At 42.9% G+C, this 20,565-nt stretch overlaps 1 long non-coding RNA gene across 1 annotated transcript; it reads right to left on the bottom strand.

Annotated features, from left to right (window-relative positions):
- Positions 1-13,611: 13,611 nt before the first annotated feature.
- Positions 13,612-19,328, bottom strand: LOC307223141. The gene is made up of 2 exons (XR_013841984.1): positions 18,885-19,328; positions 13,612-13,780 (listed from the first exon to the last, which is right to left on the bottom strand). It is a non-coding gene; the product is annotated as an uncharacterized lncRNA (long non-coding RNA).
- Positions 19,329-20,565: the final 1,237 nt, after the last annotated feature.

Below are 20,565 nucleotides of genomic sequence, written 5' to 3'. Positions count from 1 at the left end.
CTGCCTCATTACTAGTGACACAATCCAGATGAGTATTTTCTCATTTTCTCTCATCTTTGTTTAAACTTTTTCCCTGCTCTTTTCTTAAAAATGCATATCAAGAAGCTCACAGTATCCACTTAGAACCTGCAAAGCAATGAACTGCACTTAATGAAAGAATGTTTTGATGTTGCGGCTTTCCATCTGTTCTTGTGCTCTACAACGGTTCCCACTCAACTGCACCATGCCTCTTCAGCAATCTGTAATGGAGACACAGTCCTTTCATTAATCATGCAAACAGAGCAAGGTACTTGCAAGTGAAGACACACAGCAGCCAAATTCCTATCAAGAGATACAGAAGTAAAACCAATAGGTGTTAAAACACCATTGTTATGCAACCAAGTGGCTCCAATGCCTTTCAGCCTCTGCTGGGTTACTCTTTATTTATTTTTTTTATAATAATATTTATTGAACATTTTCAGATATAACAGAAAAAAGAAATGAAATAAAACATCCATTTTGTAACCTTATATTCATTGACATCTTTCCAGGACTTCCCCACCCCACCCCCTCTTGTATTCCAATTCCTTCAAATAGATTCAACAAGTTCTTACCCCAAATTTTAAACTTATTATAATTAACCCAATGTTAAAAATATTTTTCCCTCCCATAAAATCGACCCCGCTCCCTTCCACGAATTCCCCTCTTTAATATGCAGAATAGATTAAAATAAAAGAAAATAGAAAAAAGAATAAAAAATAGTTTAACACCCTTTGGATTCCAAATTTCCCTCCCCCCTTTCCCGGTTGCGTTCCCCAATGTCCATCAATGCCTGTTGTCATCCTGAAGATCCCACATCTAAGCCAAAATCCTTCACAAGTCCACTTTGCCGTCTTTTTAATAGTCTTTGCCATCTTTTTGATCATCTTTAATTTCAAACGTCCAATCTTGGAAAAACTCTGTCTCAAAAAGGTCCATTTTTTCCATCCAGATCTCTATATTTAAGAGTAAAAACTCCAATTTTGTTTCTTTAAGCCTTTCAAATCTGGATGTCCCAAATGTTCCCACTTCCAGCTTTATCCAGTTCTTGTTGTTCATGTTGTTCTTATTATTCTCTCTCCTCACTTTCCTCTGGTTTCTTTCCCTGCTCCACTGCAAAGATGTTCCAATTCCAAAAGCTTCTAAATCCCCTACAGAGGCTTTGTTATTCAGGAACAAAACTTTACGTCAAGTCCCTTCCATTCTTCAATAGATAAATCTATTGTCTCCTTTAGTGTAGAGACCTCTGTAGACAAAATAGTGTTCCATTTCTGCAGTTTCCCAGGAGATAAAAGGTCCCATTCAAATTCCATGCCAGCAATACTTGTAATGTCCCACAGCCCCTCTAGAGGGATTGTAGTAGCTCAGTTTCCTTCCAGATCACACACAACAGTCAAAATAACTTGTTATTCCTTGTTTTAAACAATTTATATCTAATTTGTAACAAATGTAACCGGCAAAGTCCTCATAACAAAGTTCTCTTTTTATTCTTCAGCTTTGACAGCTCCTTTGACAGCTGTCAAAGCCTCTATTTCTCCTCTCCCGGCGCTCTCGCCAATCGCTCCCGGTTCCCGGGGGGGGGGGTTGCATTTTAGCTCACATTCTACTTTTCTCCTCCAGCCCACTTATAATTTTCCATCGTGAAATTAGTAACTTTATCAAACCAAGGTAGCACTCGATCTTAGTTGTTAAATCCTTTGCTTTAGATCCTCTACGACAGGGGGGAGACGGACTTCCTTTTTGCACCTCCCCCGCTCGCTCCGAATTTGAATTCCCCCCCCCTTTTTAAGTCCAGTTTCCAATTACTCACGGGTTGTTCTTTAATCCAAATTTTCAATGGAAGAAGTCAGCACTCTCCGCCAAATGGCATGCGGCTTCACTCGGCAGGGGAAGCGGAGGACTCATAGCACCACACCCCCCCGGCACCCGCTCCGTAGCCTTTAAAAGGGCTCCTTCGCGGGTCGGGGGGCGCAAACGGTGCCCGCCGAGTCACCATGCCCATGGGTTTCAGCGCCCATGGTTTTTGAGGGTCCCCGCGACGCCGACGCGGTAGAACCCAGCCCCTGCCGAGCAGGCTCCCTCCGGAGCTCGGAGGGAGTCCGCCATTCGGCGATGGCGCCAACCCGGAAGTCCTCTTTAAGATAAATGCTAAAAACTAATAGTTATGCTACCCATGGGCATAGCCAGGGGGGGGCAGGGAGGGGCAGCTGCCCTCCTCCTAAATAAATTAAAATCAATTAATATACAAAGCAAAATGAGGTTCTGCCCCCCCACACACACAAAACAAAGGCTTGCCCCCCTAACAAAAATCCTAGCTAGGCCCATGATGCTAGCTTTTGATTTTTTTAAAAAAAGGTTCCCAAGGCAGTATGGAAAGATGCTAACACAAGTAAAAAATTCAAACAATGAAACATAATTTACAAAAACAAAAACATGTCTGGGGGGACCCTCTAAAATTCAAACATCCATCCTCCTGCCTAAAGACAAAAGCCAATCCCACCCCCTGCCTATCCGGGGGAGGGGGGATGTTGTCACAGAGATATCAGGAGTAAACCCTCAAGCAGCAATTACTTCTAAGAGTCCCAGGAAGTGGCAGTGGGGGGGGGGGCAAGCAGGTAGCAAAGCTTGCCCCTTGATGGTGATGACATGTTCTCTCTCTTGAAATGGCAAGCTGGTCTTTTCTCCCTCAGCTTTGGCTTTCAAACTTTGTTCCATAAGGGAGCCCTTTCCCCATCAACCCTATTTCTCTTCCCTACCCTTCGATTCAAGCGAGGCAGTGTCAATGCTAAATCAATGGCCAGGATGCAGAAATGAACTGGTCGAGGATGAAGCCCAAAACAGAGGTTATGTCATTAAGTGATCCCTCTTCTGTTTTGGTGTGATTCACCCTGTGAAGGAAGGAGGTCAGCCTCTGCTGAAGCAATGAGTTCACCATCTGGGAATGCTCCTTGGTCCACACTTGTCAATGGAAGTGCAGGCTGCCTCCGTAGCATGCCTTGGGTTAGTAACGTACCAGTCATGTAGGCTGAGTGACCAGTGCTATCCTTTGTAACCAATGATACCTATTTGAATGGGGTGGTTGGCAAGGCTTTCCATTTTTGTATGTGGCCATCCTGTCATACTCCTATGACTTTCAAATGTTGGGTCCAATACATGTATTCTGCTAGTATGTTGAGAAGGACTGAGTAGATCCCTCTGGGTTGAGAATGTGCCTCAACCCATCAAACTGAGTGGCATGCCTGCTCCTCTGGTGTCCTCAGATGTTCACATGGAGAATAACATTTGGATATGGCCTATGCGAATACTTTAATGCATACATGTTGCGGTTGTGCAGTTGATTTCTGCATTTTTATCTGGGAATTCAGCTCAACTGGGTCAAAGCATTTTGAATATTATGTGTGGGCATATTTAGTGGAAGAGCTGTAGTTCAGTGGTACAGCATCTCACTTGCTTTCAGATGGTCCCTGGTCCAGTTCTTGGTATTTCCATTTAGGACGGGGACAAATTCTTATCTGAAACCCTAGAGATCTGCTGTATATGAAATGCTTAAAAAAAAAAAAAAAATCTGGTTCTTAATTCCCTGAAGTATACTGCTTTGAATTCTTAAGATTAGGGATGGGGAATCTCCAGTCTGCAGGCCAAATGTGGTCCACCAGGGGGTCCAATTTGACCTGCAAAGCCATTCCCCCCAAATCATGGCTATCTGTCAATCAGCTGGCATCTCTTGTGGTGTCAGCTGCTGGGCTGAAGAGCAAGGTCCAGTTCTGGCTTAGTTGCACACACCTGTCCCTGACAGGGTTGTCTGAGAACAGGTAGGCTGTCCCCCCCCCCCCCCCATCTGTCAAAGTTGGCCTCTAGTACAGGGCCAGATAAATATCATGCCCCCTGTATCCAAAAGTGCACCTGCCCCATCTCAAAGAAAATGATGCGTTATTAGCTGTGCCTGTTTATGGTTAATCCTTCCTTCCTGAAAATGAAACATAAAGGCAAAAAACAATTCATCCAATGAAAGTCAACCGTGCTCTTTTCAAAAGAAAAAAAATAAGGAAAAATAAGAACTACTACTGGAATAAAAGAAATGCAAAATGTAAAACTTGATCAAAGGACACATCAAGGTGATGCTGTACTTGGATGATATATGGACACTTGACCAGATGTTGGCAAAGCATATTTCTGCTAATAATATGGATTTTGTAGTGAGCAGATGGCTTGAAGGACAGAGGCCTGGTTATTTAAGGGAAGTGAGGCTCCTGCTCACATTTCAAGCACAGAAGGCTAAGAGGGCACCAAGGAGGCCAGTGATGGTTGTCTTTCAAGTGACAAACTTGAGCTGTGAAGATGGCTGGATTTCAGAAGGGGGGGTCTTCACAATATCATTTGACTCTGTTTCAGCAGAGGGAGGGGGAACGTTCAGAAGTAATAAGGGAATGTAATGCATGTCAGCCTGGATAGCTCAAGTGGTGAGAATGTGGTGCGGATAATGCCAAGGTTGCAGGTTCGATCCCCGTATGGGACAGCGGCATATTCTTGCATTGCAGGGGGTTGAACTAGATGATCCTCAGGGTCCCTTCCAACTCTAAAATTCTATGGTTCTATGGCCGAAGGGAACTATGGATGTATATAGTAGCTCCCAATTTCATGAAGCTGTACTCAAAGTTTCATTTCTGACAATGCTCTGACGTGACACAGCTTTAAGGATACCATGGGAAATGTGAATGGTAGCTTCCACAGTTTAGCTACCTGGGGATGTGGGCAGAATAACTAGGAGCGATGCAGCGCAGGGCTTGTATGGTGGCTTCCCTTGTTCTGTGGAATAGCATTCCTGTGGAGATGTGACAGGCCTTTTGGAAACAACTCAAGACATTTTTTGTTCCCAGCTGGAGAAATGGGCCTTTACCACAAGTGCCTACAAATGTTTTAGTCTTGTTTGAAAAGTGTTTGTTGTATTTGTGTGTTTAACTGTTTTTTTAATTACCTTATGTGGGAAGTGCCTTGAGAGTTGCTTAGAAGGTGGTTAATAAATCAATGATGGTGATGGTGATGATGAACATGGGAGTGGCAGGGAATTCATTAGTGGTGGGCATCAACTCCAGAAGTGGGTAGGAATGGGGGAAATATCAATTGTTATACATCTCAGTTTCTCATTTGGTCCAATCTCAATTTCAGTTTCTTCCATTTCTGCATAAGTTTGCATTTGGCGGCGGCGGTGAGGAGTGTTCATAAAAAGTTATCAGGATTCTACAACTCCTTTCTTCTAATACACATGGTTTTGTACACAATTTTGCCTCGTACACAATTTTGAATTATATTTTTCCTAGCCTTATTGTCATTAATATAATGCACTTGGGTCCTGGCTTTCCCCTAATCGACACGTTTTTAAACACATTTGTTCTGTTAGAAAACTGCATCGAAAATCTCAGAGAAGGGCAAACTTCAAAGCAGAGATGTGTGTTTGGTTTCAGGAAGAACAAATTAGGTTGCTTTGCTATCTGAAGTGCAATTTTTCCCCATCTCTGAAAGTGCTCCATTTAACCAGGTAAGCAGATGGTTTAAAATATATATTATTTTTTAATACAAGTAATTGTGCAACCTACAGATGGCAACACCATCTTAAAAGAAATATAAAAAGGCATCCCTCCTTTTCTCCCCCACAGGAGGGAATCTGAAGATGATGATACAGTCTCCAGGTAGCAGGCAAGGGCTTGAATTTCCAGGTGGCAAGAGTGCCTTCCCTACCCAGGCTCCCTAAGCAGGTGATATGGAATGGTCCCCTCACTTCAGCTACACCTGGGAACACCTCCTTTAGCTAAGGTTTCTGTCCTAGTTTCCAGGGAGTGACATATTTGCTCCTTTGTTACACCGTGTTTCCTATTTGATTGACATGCTCTCAGCAACTATGGTTAATGTGTCATGCTTAATGATATCACTGGAACTCACCCACTGTGAATGACATCAGCAAGAGCTGATGAACGACATCACCCTATGACATCACGAGGGGGCTAACCCAAGTCTCAGGTTTGGACCCTGAAATCCCAGGATCTGGGATGCTCCTTACCTGCTAGTTCTATGCAGTAAGTTCTTAAGTAGAGCCAATTGCATGTGATATATTTAGGGTGGGGGCTTCCGTGGCACCCACTCCTCACTTTATGCCCGCACACGTTTACTCAGAACGCTTCAACGAAGCTGAAAGAATCCTTCACACTGTTCCATTTTTTGCTGTTTCTGAGTTCAACTCCAGGAACAAGAAAGGCCTCATTGATTGTTCCACATGAGGCCTCGCTATTATTGAGGAGATGTATTTAATGAGGAGGGGGGAAGAATCTTTGTAAAGAACTCTCCAGTGGCATCAAATATTTCATAGTCGGAATGATGCTTTTGAAAGTGAAATCAATTCAGGGTATCTCCCATAAGGTTAAAGTAACGATTGTGGGGGGAGGGAAGAGGCAGAAGAATGAAATCAAGACAAAACATTTAATGAAACTTGTGCCACTGCTTTTTAAAAAAAGGAACAAAATGTTACATATGGGCAGGTATTTCTTTCTTTCTTTTTTGCTCTAAAAATAGGGTGCATAATATATTGGTAGGCATTGCACTAAATGACAGCTTCTTTAGCAGATATTTATACTGAATGATACCCAACATTGGTTATTCTCAGAGTAGACCCATTGCAATAAGTATGCCAAAGTCACCCTAGGATTCACACTGGATATCACCCATAAGCTTTGATTAACTTATATATGAATATATAAAACCACCTTAGTTAGACCATGAGGCCATCTAGCTCAATATTATCTGAACCCTTTTGATCCAGGATACCTCAAGGACCACCTAATCCTTCATATCCCTGCCAAGTCACTGAGATCTTTGGAGGAATCACTGTTAGTACCCCCATGGCTCTGATGCAAGACTCATATCCACCAGGAACTCTGAGATTAGTATTGTAGGTCCAATTTTATTTAAGGTAAGACATTATTGAAAATTTGTAACTTAAGGGTAATTCTAACTCAGCTAACCAAGGATGTGTGGGGTGGGTGTTGCTTTGTAACCAGGCAGATTTTTGCTGAGGTAACATGTGCCCCAATTAGCTATGTAGTTCTGAGGAAATTTTTCCTCTGTATGTGTAGTTGAATGTCTCCCTGCTCTGTACAAGGCCTGAATTTGTCTTCAAATTACGTACTTTTTCATTCAGTTTTCCTCAGTAAAGTGTCATCAGGATTCCTTTTCTCTCTGGACTTCATCAGTGTTATTTAAGTAACTTTGCTAAATGATACAATATCTTCCTGTCTACAAATATCTGAAGGGCTGTCACATAAAGGCCAAGCAGATTTGTATTCCAGAGCACAGGATTGAAGCTAATAAATGGAGATTACAGAGAGGCAGACTTTGGCTAACCCTTAGGAGAAACCTCCTGATGGTCAGAGCTGTCTGACTTAGTGGACCAGACTGCCTTGAAGATGGTGGGCACTCCTTTGCTGGCAGAGGCTAGAAGGCTGCCTCTCTTTTTTATATATATATATAATTTTTATTATTTTTCCAATTTTAAGACAAAACAACATACATACATCAACAAACAAAAACAAACACACAGATATAATTTCATAACCTCATTTTCATAAGCCTTCTTTCTCGGACTTCCCCATACCTCACCCTTTTTGCATCCATATTTTACAATTTTTCAGCAACCCTTTACTCCAATTAATTAAAACTTATTATCTTTCTCAATTTCATCTTATTTCAACAAACAATTTCCGCTGCAATTCTGTATCTTCCTTTCCCTTGACATTTTAGCACTCATCAATATTGTAACAGTTCTTAAGATAAACTTTAAACTTCTTCCAGTCTTCCTCCACCGTCTCTTTCTCTTGGTCACGGATTCTGCCAGTCATTTCTGCCAATCCCATAAAGTCAATCACTTTCATCTGCCATTCTTCCAGTGTGGGGAGTTCTTGTGTCTTCCAATACTTTGCTAGAAGAATCCTTGCTGCTGTAGTGGCGTACATAAAAAAAGTCCTATCCTTCCTTGACACCAATTGGCCGACCATGCCCAAGAGAAATGCCTCTGGTTTCTTGTGAAAGGTACATTTAAGTACTTTCTTAATTTCATTATAGATCATTTCCCAAAAGGCTTTAATCTTTGGGCAGGTCCACCAAAGGTGAAAGAAGGTACCTTCAGTCTCATTACATTTCCAGCATTTATTATTGGGCAGATGATAAATCTTCGCAAGCTTGACTGGGGTCATGTACCACCTATAAATCATTTTCATAATATTTTCTCTTAAGGCATTGCATGCCGTGAATTTGATACCGGTGGTCCATAACTGTTCCCAGTCAGCAAACATAATGTCATGACCAATGTCTTGTGCCCATTTAATTAGAAGGCTGCCTCTCAGGGATGTTGTGACTAAAAGATCTTGCACTGACCAGCAGGCTGATCCCAAGGTCCCATCAGACTCTAAACTCTAGACTGGTTTTGTTCTTATATCTGCTGGTTTTGAGCTCTTTTTATAGAAATAACCACTGTGTGTGACTCTGAAAATCTGGCTTAATTAATGCTTCCAGGGCGATAGCGTGCTGGTGTGTTTCTCCCAGCTGCTTAAATCACAGAGGTTAAAATGCATTATTTGTGCCTACCTTATTCTTATGAGTAATCTCAGTTACATCTTTTTCCACGCTTGTTCTAGAACTTTAAGCTTCTTGCCTGCTTCTTCTTTCCGAATTTGCATATCTGACCAGCGCATTACAAGACGGAGAGTGCTTTAAATCCAATCTGTGGTGACTTTGTTGATTTCAGCTTTGACCTTGCAAAGATTTTGTTATTAAAACATGATAGGTGAGAGAGCCAGATAAAATGCTGCTTTCTTTTGGCTGCCCTGTGGAAAACATTGAAAAGGGCAGCGTCGTTATAAAGATCAGTTTTGTACTGTGGTTTAATTATCTGCTAAGCCCTTTGCATTTTTAGAGAAGGTAAAATAGATGGGGGGGGGGGGAGGACTTTTATGGAAAGAAGAAAACTATCTAGTAGCACCGGAGTGGGGAATCACGAGCAGGAGATTCCTGTTGGACTCAGTTCCTGCTTATAGGCTTATTGTTAAGGGTTACAGCTCAGTAGTGGAGAGAGTATTTGTCTTGCATACAGAAGATCCCATGCGCAATTCCTGGCATCTCCAGGTTGGCTGGGAAGACTCCTGTCACCTCATCTCAAAAAAGGATATTGTAGAGTTGGAATAGGTTCAGAAAAGAGCAACCAAAATTATCAAGGGGATGGAGTGACTCCCCCATGAAGAAAGGTTGCAGCATTTGGGATGGTTTAGTTTAGAGCAGGCTTCCTTGGCCCTCCAGATGTTTTTAGCCTACAAACTCCCATGATCCCTAGCTAGCAGGACCAGTGGTCAGGGATGATGGGAATTGTAGTCTCAAAACATCTGGAGGGCTGAGGTTGAGGAAGCCTGGTTTAGAGAAATGGCAAGTAAGAGGCGACATGATAGAAATTTGTAAAATTATGCATGGCATGGTGAAAGTGGATAGAAAAAAGTTTTTCATCTCTTTTATAACACTAAAACTCATAGACATCCTGTGAAATGGGATGTTGTCAGATACAGTACCCAAAAAAAGGAAATACTTCATTATACATTACATAGTTTAAACTATGAAACTCACTCCCACAGGAGGCAGGGATGGCCACCAACCAAAAGAGGAGTAGACAAATTCGTGGAGGATAATGGCTATCAATGGCTGCACAGCACAATGGAAGGTCTCTGGATAAAAGTCAGCTGGAATCCAATGAATCTATGGACCAACTCTACGAGCCTCTCTCTATAGCCCTCTTCAGAACCTCACCCTATGAGGCATGTAGGGGACTGCACCAGTGACTTCTCCTCTAATGTTACGTGTCATCCTAACCATCCCCTCAACTTTAACATCCGTCACCCAACATTCTGAAAAGGTGTTCCTTGAATAGGTGCTCCCTATGCTCAGGAAGCCCATTAGCTCGAGGTTCCCCATTACGTGGCACACCCATACATGTGCAAGCACAGGTACCACTTTCCAGAAGTTGGGCTTGGAATACAAAGCTTGGAAGTGTGGATGAGTAGGGCATGATGTTGCGGGCAGGACCAATTGCTTGGGCCTGCTCTCCCACCTTCCACATGTGGACTATGCAAAATCTGAAGTGGTCTCATGAGAAGTTCCTATACATGATTTCACCATCCCAAAGAGAAACTTGTGTAGCGCAGGGGTTCCCCAACTTGTCACTCCCTTTGTGTGCAAGTCATCATGAGTTGTGCAACTGATTCTAACTGTGACTTTCCTTACTGGCAGAGTTGGCTGATGATTCCTAAACATCTCATCCTTCCTTGAGAGATCAAGTGATGCAAAGGCCACCCACCACCTTATTGATATAACTATGCTTAGTTTCATCAGCCAAAATCCACATTTATGGAGTGGCGGGAGGAGAACTTCCATTCTTCACTGACCACTTCTCCCCTCCTTCCCAAAACCAACAAATGGGAAAGTTCTACTCATTGCACACCTGCCTGGCTTGCAAGCTTGTAATGTTAAGTTTTTAAAGCAACAGATAGCACTATTTTTCAACTTTACGTGGAAAAGTTTTTGGGTGTGTGTTTTTTTTAACTCTCCGGGAGGTGGCAGTTCACTTAGGTAGGCTGATCTATGAAGGCTGAAAATCACATTCCGGCACAGTGTGTGGCCTAGAGTGAGGTTGTTAGCCTAGCTTAGACTTCTGTTCCAGCCCATGAGATAGAACAAGGATGAAAGGCCCATGTGGGGAGCTGAGCTTTTCTCCAGCAATAAATAGATTGGGCTTGACGTCCTTCATACTTCCAATTTACTGGAGCCCATTTGCAGTTTGATGTATTACAAGGCATTGTTCCTGATGCTCAGGCTGCACATACCGTTGCTTAGGTTTGCAAAAATTGCACTACTCATGTGCAAGAGGGAAGTACCGGTGGGCATAATTAATAGATGCACCCCAAAAAAAATGTTTTAGGAGGGGAATCCTAGGTGGGGGCACTAAAAGTAGTCAAATGAAGACCACACATGTTCAGTGGATAAAGAATAGGGGAAACCTGCCCATTTCAGTTTCTCATCCTTGCTATCTTGAATTCAGCTCCTGTAGCAATTTGAAGATGCTTTCAAAATAGAAATCCTCAAGGAAATTCATCAGCATTGTAGTGCAATTTTCTCCCAATAAAAACCTGTATGTGTGCGATCTTGCCTAATATGCACATTTTTGCAAAGGCATCCCCCCGAAGATAATGCATTTTTGTATGTTAATTTCATAAACAGATGCATTTTCATGCACACGTGCTTCTGCATATACTAAGCTATATATTTCCACTAATAGAAACCTTATGGTACACACTGCTTGGCTGGAAAACTGCACTGCAAAATCTGAAGGATTGCACATTTCAAATGATGGCTGTTTCCCAGCTTGCTTATTGTTTCAGAAAGTGTGAGTGTGCTAAGTTCACCTTTAAATGCAAGCATAATCAATTTTCTCCCCCATCCCTGGAGCTGCACAAAGTTTAGCTATGTGGTTTTAGTCTATTATATATTTAGTTATTGCATTTATATCCCATTTCTTTCTCCAAGGAACTCAAGGTAGTGTACATGGGTCTCTCCTCCTCATTGTAATTCCCACAACAGCACTATGAGGTAGGTCAGGCTGAGAGGCAGAGACTGACCCAAGGCTTACAGGGACAATGTTGGGACCCTTCCAGTTCCATAATTCTAAATCAAATGGCGTTTCCATGATGAGAGGGAATAAATCTCTGAAGGCTGCTTGTCGGAGGGAAACAACAGGGCAGAACGATGACATCAAACCCTGACCATGAGTTTGTTTTAGCTGGACACTATCAGAAACAGAAAACTAGGCTAGATGGACCTTCACTCTAATCCAGGGGTAGGGAAAATTTAGCCTTCCAGATGCTTCTGAACTACAACCCCCATCAACCTCAGCCACTGGCGATATTTGCTGGGGCTGATGGGAGTTGCAGTTCATCAACACCTAGAAGACCAAGGCTTCCCCACCTCTGCTCTAATCCATATTCTAATCTTCTTAAACCAGCAAACTACTGTTTCGTGGCTACACTGAATAATAGGCTGTCAATCAGCTTCTTATGAGCTAATGTAGCTTTTTAAAGGAGCCATTGATCATCCCATGCTCCTGTTATCCTAAACTCCATTTATTTATTAATTCCAGAAGTGCCCATTATGACAATTGTGAGGCTTGGGGGAAGAATAGGTTGCCAGGATACCTTGATGGGATGAAATGCATCTCTCTGCACGTTCTGCTTCTCCCACAATAGGGTATCCAAGTACAATAATGTCACCACATGCTGTGCTTTATTACACACACACACACACACACACACACACAACTGTTGGTTGGTGGGTGAGATAGCCTCCCCCGGTCATCTGAAAATTTGGCATCAGGCAGGTCCCTTCACTGTAATGTTTTTGGCACTTGCTGAAAATGCTTTTGTTTAGCCAAGCTTACCCAGACATGTATAATAATGTTCCTGTGTGTTTTAGTTTATTGTTTTTTTTAAAAAAATGTTAAAAAATGTTTTAAATAGTTGTTTTTAACTGTTTTTACTGATAATTTTATTTCAGGCTCTTTGCAAACCACATTGAGGTGGGGGTTGTTTTATGATCATGTGTAATGAAATAACTAACAAACCAACAAATTTTTTGCCCTCCGGCAAATTCTATGTACATTGTCCTATAGAATTTTAAAGGGAATGACTGAGGACTATGCTTAAGAATAAGAGTCACCACTATCCTCATAGCCGTGCCGTGGTTTCTTGTTTCTAGGTTACCATGAGGTGTGAGGGAAAATAGATAAAGCAAGACAGTTTTTGGAATGGGAGTGTATTTGTGTGTGTGGAGAGAGAGAGAGATCCAGATGTTTCATCCACATGACAACTCTTTGCTCTTGCTGCAGTCAGCATTCCATTCTTCTAGTCTCTGGCCAAACATTACAAGGAGAAAACTACGGCATACTATAAAGGAGCAATATCAGGTTAACATTTCCTGCCTTTTTCAGCACCAGGCATTGGGGGGTCCTAAATAAAATTGACGCTTGTTGTTTCTAAAACTTTCTCTCTTTGTTTTATCAAATTCTCAGCTCTCTTGGGTCTGCAGCCACAAAAGGCCAGGCGGTCTGCTCCTTCCTAAGCCCTCATGGGCTCGCTTTAAGGATCTTAGAAGACACTTTTTGTGTACCATTGGCTCCATATGTGGGTAGCTTTACTACTTCATCCCGCCCCCCAGGACCACTTAACAATATCAGCAAAGCAATTAAGTCTAGTTTTCGGGAAAATGCCAGAGGCATTACAGTGTCTGGATGGGAGTCTCAGCCCAATTATTTTCAGCTAGTTGCAAACTATGGAGAGTGGGCTTTACTTCATTATAACTTCAGTTCCCAATGATTAAAAGTCTAGCATGTTGCAGCTAGGAAGGCAAAAATGAAACAATTAAACTTTCCATCACTAAAATTGCTGCATATTCTTCAACAGAGGGGGGATTACTTGTCTCCAGAGAAGTGATTAAAATGAACTGATTGAACCGTAATTTGATTGACTGGAGAGCCTCGATCCTTTGCTCAGATGCTCAGATTCCATTTTATTGCTCTGTTTTCTTTGGGAATACACACACACGGACACATGCACAACCATTTCCTTTCTCTGCTGGCCAATTGAAATACCATACCACTACGAAGAGGTCTCCACTTCCTCTATGCCTGTATGGGAAATAGAAAAAAGAAAAAAGAAAAGGTTTGGTTAAGAAAATAAGATACCAGAGGTTGGCATGCAGCCCTCAGGCATCATGATGCAGCAGATGGGATCATATTATACACTACAGAGTACCAGCACTTTCATATTTGGATGAACGTTTTTCCAGCTCTCATGACTGCAGAGAGAAGTCAATCAAGTGAGAGTGATCCATGCATGGCAGGAAGCTTTGAAATGTGGGTCACCTGCTTCATCAGCTTCTCTCCCTCCCCAAAATATCCCTGTATCTATTATCTGAGGCTGCTCTTGGCATTCTCCTTGCTGTGTCAGGACTTCATGTTTAGCAATCAACAGGATGCCCAGAATGATCAGCAATCAAAGCCACGTCTAGGATTAAGTTATGGAGACTCGCCATTGAGCACAGAAATCATCTGGGAGGCAGAAATCAAATAAAACCGGGCAGTGCAAGCTTGCATAGTCTAGAAGAAGGTGAGACAAGGAAGGTAACTGGTTGACTTGCAGCACTAAATCCATCAATGAGGGTCAACACAGGCCGGTTTAGAGTTCCCTTCCCCATTTGCTAAGTATGCTGGTGTTGGTGCGTTGGACTTAAGGAACTATAAAGTTCTAGCAGATACAAATAGTTGGCGTAATTACAGTCCTTAAAGGAAGGGTTGAATATTAGGTTGAAAATATTAGGTTGAAAAGATACATCACACATAAAAATACAAGGCAATAAAACACATTAGCAGGAAGGATAATAAAAGATGCTTGAGAGATGTAGCAGTTGGCTATATCATGAAAAGCTGGAGAAATGATTTGATGAGGCAAAGTAGAATTGGCAACTATTTCTTGTTATAAAAGAAAGCAGGCAAACTCTCCTCAAAAAGCCCCATTGTACTGCTGCAAAGTTTGGAGAACTACAACCAGTCACTTAAATTAACTAATTTGCTCCCGTCAACCATTGTGTGTAGATATTGAATGGTTTACTACTCTCAGGTATCAGTCAACGCAATGCATGCTATACGGATGTAAGCAGACTGGGAGATAATTCATGAATTACACAACGGAAATTTGGCTCCAGGGTTTTTTGACACCGTCGCTAGTGATGAGTAGATTTCCCTCGCCCTGTTAGTTTATTGTCCCATCATTTTGCTATGCCCTGTGTTCCTTTACATTCAAATTCTGGTTCAGTATAGAACAGACCTAAAATTAGCTCCAGAACTATTTTCCACAGCTTTCAGTTACTCCCATTCATTGTCATTTTTCCCACCAGTTATCAGTGCTATGGCTTCACTGTGGTGGTTGATGCTTACTGGGTCTGGTAGGGTGCAAGGTAGAGAGTAGGTGGTGCCAGGATCAATGAGAAGCAGAGCAAACAAATTTTAGTTTTGTCCCCATCTTCCTCCCTGTTGAGTCCTGCAAGGGCGACACTGAGACAAAGGAAGAGGAAGCTGATAGGCAATGCTACACCCTGACAGGTTACAAATAATAATAATAATAATTAATAATAATAATAATAATAATAATAATAATAATAATAATAATTGTTGTTGTTGTTGTTTGTTTATACCCCGCCCATCTGGCTGGGCTTCCCCAGCCACTCTGGGCGGCTTCCAACAAAATATTAAAATACAGTAACGCATCAAACATTAAAAGCTTCCCTAACAAGGGCTGCCTTCAGATGTCTTCTAAATGTCAGGTAGTTGTTTATCTCTTTGATATCTGATGGGAGGGCATTCCACAGGGCGGGTGCCACTACCGAGAAGGCCCTCTGCCTGGTTCCCTGTAACTTGGCTTCTCAGAGTGAGGGAACCGCCAGAAGGCCCTCAGCGCTGGACATCAGTGTCCAAGTAAAACAATGGGGGTGGAGACGCTCCTTCAGATATACTGGACCGAGGCCATTTAGGGCTTTAAAGGTCAGCACCAACACTTTGAATTGTGCTTGGAAACATACTGGGAGCCAATGCAGATCTTTCAGGAGCAGTGTTATGTGGTCCCGGTGGCCACTCCCAGTCACCAGTCTAGCTGCCGCATTCTGGATTAATTGCAGTTTCTGGGTCACCTTCAAAGGTAGCCCCACGTAGAGTGCATTGCAGTAGTCTAAGCAGGAGATAGCCAGCTCTGGCGAGACAGTCTGCGGGCAGGTAGGGTTTCAGCCTGAGTACCAGATGGAGCTGATAAACAGCTGCCCTGGGCACAGAATTGACCTGCGCCTCCATGGACAGCTACGAATCCAAAATGACTCCCAGGCTGCGCACCTGGTCCTTCAGGGGCACAGTTACTCCATTCAGGACCAGGGAGTTCTCCACACCCGCCTGCCTCCTGTCCCCCAAAAACAGTACTTCTGTCTTGTCAGGATTCATCCTCAATCTGTTAGCCGCCACCATCCATCCTCCAGACACTCACACAGGAACTTCACTGCCTTCCCTGGTTCTGATTTGAAAGAGAGGTAGAGCTGGGTATCATCCACATATTGATGAACACCCAGCCCAAACCCCCTGATGATCTCTCCCAGCGGCTGCATGTAGATGTTGAAAAGCATGGGGGGGGGGGGAGGACAGAAGTCAGGCAAGTGGGGTCTGGCTGAGGGCAGGCTGAAGTTGGTGGGGCAGTGCCCCCTTAGCCCCGATGAACCAGCCTCCACTGCTGATGCTCATATGTATATTTATGGAACATTGCAAAGAAGTGATATTGACGCGGTGATCTTAATCTTCAGAGTTGTTTTTGTTGAAATCAACTAACACAGGATTTCAAACCATACCGCACACCGTGGGTTGCACCCAGAGTAGAACATGGAATCATAGAATTATGGAACTGGAAGGGACACAAACGGTATTCTAGACCACAACTAAAGAATCCCTGACAGATGGCCTCCCCAAATTCTGTTTGAAAACCTCAAACAAAGGAGAGTTCACCACCTTCTGCAGTAACCCATTCCACTTTCGAACAGCTCTTGCCATCAGAAAGTTCTTCCTAAGGTTTAGTTGGAATTTCCTTTCTTTGAATTTGAATCTATTGGTTCAGGTCCTTCCCCTCTAGAGCAGCAGGAAATAAGCTTGTTCCATCCGCTTGACAGCCCTTCAGATATCTGGAGATGGCTATTGGTATCGCCTCTTTTCCAGGCTCTCAGTCTTTTCTCCATTGAATCTAATAGACATGGCCAACTTAAGCCCATTCATTTCAATAGCTCTATTCCAAGTTACTTGGCTGCCACCACAAATCACCCATCGCCTCAATTAATGACAAACTTTTGGAATGTTTTGTCCTTCCTTCTTGGGTCTATCATCTCCTTTTAGCCCTAATTTATCTAAAAAGTCGGCTATATCCCAGGAGGCGCCAGGCAGGCATCAATCGCCCGACTGAAGTCCATGGAAACCATGGGTGGTCACAGCATTAGCTGGATCTGCTTCTTCATTCTGCTGATAAAGAAGCGCCTTCCAAATCTCTGTGATCTTTGCACATTGTTGGAGACTGGGCTCGTGGGGGGTGGGGAATCGCAAAACAAAGGCAGAGAAAATCCATGCCGTTGTAATGATAATGAATTAATGGTAAAAATAGATTGGGACTGAGCTGACAACAGAAGGCTAGGAAAAGCAGCCTCCTGTCTGCACAGGCAGGGTACTGCACAGACAGGCCTTGGATGGGGGTGGGTCTGTCAGACCCTCCAAACTTTCCCCTGGTCACATTCCCTCTTCCCAAGTCACACCCCTCACAGACCCTCCTTTGCACCTTAAGCCAGTGTGGTGTAGTGGTTAAGAGCGATAGACTCGTAATCTGGGGAACCAGGTTCACTTCCCCACTCCTCCACATGCAGCTGCTGGGTGACCTTGGGCTAGTCACACTTCTCTGAAGTCTCTCAGCCCCACTTACCTCACAGAGTGTTTGTTGTGGGAGAGGAAAGGAAAGGAGAATGTTAGCTGCTTTGAGACTCCTTAGGGTAGTGATAAAGCGGGATATCAAATCCAAACTCCTCCTCCTCCTCCTCTTCTTCTTCAGTGTTTTTGCTTGGATGAAATGTGACCTTGAACCCTGAGATTGCCTCTTGCTTGTCTGGATGGAGGGCAGAGGGCAGAGAAGGGTAAGCAAGTGTGTGTAGAAGTAAGCCTGCTATTCAAAGTTAAATATTATTTTCTCCACCTGTTTAGCCTCTGGCCCTACCCATTGCTGCCATGTGGCCCCAGGAACGTTGAGCAGAAGGGAATGCGGTCCTCGGGCTGGCAAATCTCCACTCCAGGGCGACCACCAAATAAGGCCCCTGACTGTGGGACTGCTGTTCTGGCTAGTAGGCACACATACCATTGGACATTTCACAAATGAAAATAGAGACAGTCTTTTACATGTTGAGTGCCCCTTCTCTCCCATCCAGGGTGACTTCTTGAGGGCTTTTCCCCTGCTGAAGATATATACCATCTACTGGCGGCTGCCTGCTTTGTGGTAACCATGGGATGGAAAGATGGTTCAAACATTACAACTGAGAATTGGATGTAATTTCTAGAACTCTGAATACTACAGGCTTGGCAGTACTATCTTTATTTCAAGGAGCAAATAAAGATACTTTGTTTAAGAGATAAATAGTCCTTTTCTGGTAGCATCCCAGATAGAGATTGGATTCTCATAGAGAAGTGATTGGTTTTTTACCATGCAAAATTGGTATGGTAGTGTTTTGAAGGTTGCACTTGTAGACAATCTAACAGAACATTGCAGAGGAGTCAGATGTGACATTTCCAGAAGTAAGTTTTACAATAACTGGCCTCTCTTCATGAATTTCATAAATTCCTTACCAAAAGGATCTAGACCACCTTCTGTTCACTTTTGTTTTTGGAAAGACATATTATTCTGAACGTTATATCAATATTCCACATTTGATTTATTTAAGAGATTCTATCACTGACTTTCTCCGAGGTTTAGAGAAGGTTGCTGTTAACTTTGCAAGTCTGCTGTTGTCATAGATTCTATATGTATATATTTATTTTTCTTGATGTGATCTTTGGAATGCTTTGACTTCTTTGTATCAGTTTGTTTGCTTAAATGTTTTATCAAATAAAAGAAAGAGAGAAAAATGCCTGGAAAAAAGCAGTGTGTGCTGCGCTTATGAAGAAACACACTTACCATCTCGGAGTTTCTTGGGCTGTTGCAAAACCAGAAGATTGTGTAGCTGTCTGGTGGTCTCACTCACACCTTGATATGGTCCCTGTTAAGGATGAATGTATTAGGAAATGCCTCTGACTTTTACCCTGGCTTACTCACGGGTAAGAGTTGGGCTGGGAGCCTGAGCAGGCCTCCTGTAGTATTTGAAAGATGACAAGATGATACATAGAGAGCGGAGAAGGAACAAACTTAGCTGATGCTGCTACCAAAGTATATAGAAAACTTAAACTAGTTAGTTTCACTTGGAGTTGGACTAGACAACCCTTGGAGACCCTTTCAACCCTATGATTCTTTGCTTCCTAGTGTCACTCAGAACTGATTCCCCCCATACAATCATTTCCAAATCACTTTAGTTCCTGCTTGCATTACACCTCGATCTAGGGGTTTGAACTCACAAAACCCACAGGAGAATTTGGAAGTCCTTAACAATCTTAATGCATATGGGTGCACCCTAATTCCAGCTTTGAAAGGCGTCTTCACACTCTCATTGAACCTTACAACAGGGCAACAACATCAGTGCTTTTTTTCCCAGCCAGAACTTGCCAGAACTCAGTTCCAGCACCTCTCAGGTGGGTGCCATTGCCATTATAAGTAAACAAGGGAAGAGTTCATTGTGAGTTCCAGCACTTCTTTTTCTGGAAAAAATAGCACTAGATAGAGTCATACCACACCGAGAGATAATGGAAAACAGCGATGACTGCAGGTAAACAGTTGGAGTGTATTGTTTCAGCCCATTAAAATAAAAAAATCCCCAGAGGTCAATGTGGCTTCCTGACAAATCTGTTTTCCTGTGAGATCAGCTCTCTCAGAAAGCGAAGAGTACTTAATGGGGAAAGCAGAGGCGTAAGTGGAAACGAATCCCAGAGCAGTTTAAATGTCAGAGGGCTGCAGTGCAAGCGGGCTTCAACAGACCACCGATGGCTCCTCAGAGAAAGCCATAACATGCATTAACATACCAAAATCCCAAAAGGCAAAATGCTATTATTTACTGCTCTTTGAAATCTCCCTCGTTTTAGTTGTTTTGCATATTTCCCCTCCCCCATCTACTCCCTCCCCTCCTCCCAAAAAACTGTTAATGTTTTATTTATGAATGAAGGAATTAGCAACTGTTTGGAACTTCATTAAACGCCATCCTAGGGGACGTACTAAGTGCAGCCTATTAAGTTATTATTCCCAAATATCTATCCAATTTAGACTTAATAAAACATCAAGTGTTGTTGGGTGTAAGTAATTGTTTAAATGAAAATGTCATTGCCACATAATTTGGAAGTGGAGCCTTTAGTGCAACGCTGCCTGAAACCTGAGATTTCAGTGTCAGACCTATTGGTCAGGGTTTATAAGGACAGACCTGTGCTGGACTTCTTCTAAAGGGTTTGGGCACAGTTCACTAGCATGTTCCCAAAGTCAGGGAGCCCAACTTGATTTTACAGCAAGTTGGTAAGCCTCCTCCTAACACAAGGGCAACAAACCATTTTTCATCCCAGATGCCACATTGCCTCTTAGGCAAATTTCCAGGATCTACATGCCAGTGGTGAGACCAGAGGCAGAAGTGGGCAGAGCAATGGATGTGAAAGTTACCTCCTGATTATTGGCTTGTGGTAATAGGAAGACAGGATTTTTCACTGGTTTTATAGATGCCCGC

The sequence above is a fragment of the Podarcis cretensis genome (genome assembly GCF_951804945.1).
Source record: "Podarcis cretensis genome assembly, chromosome: 8".
Classification (NCBI taxonomy): Eukaryota; Metazoa; Chordata; class Lepidosauria; order Squamata; family Lacertidae; genus Podarcis; species Podarcis cretensis.
The sequence above is the reverse complement of the archived record's forward strand: the minus strand, read 5'-3'. Positions and strand labels throughout refer to the sequence as shown.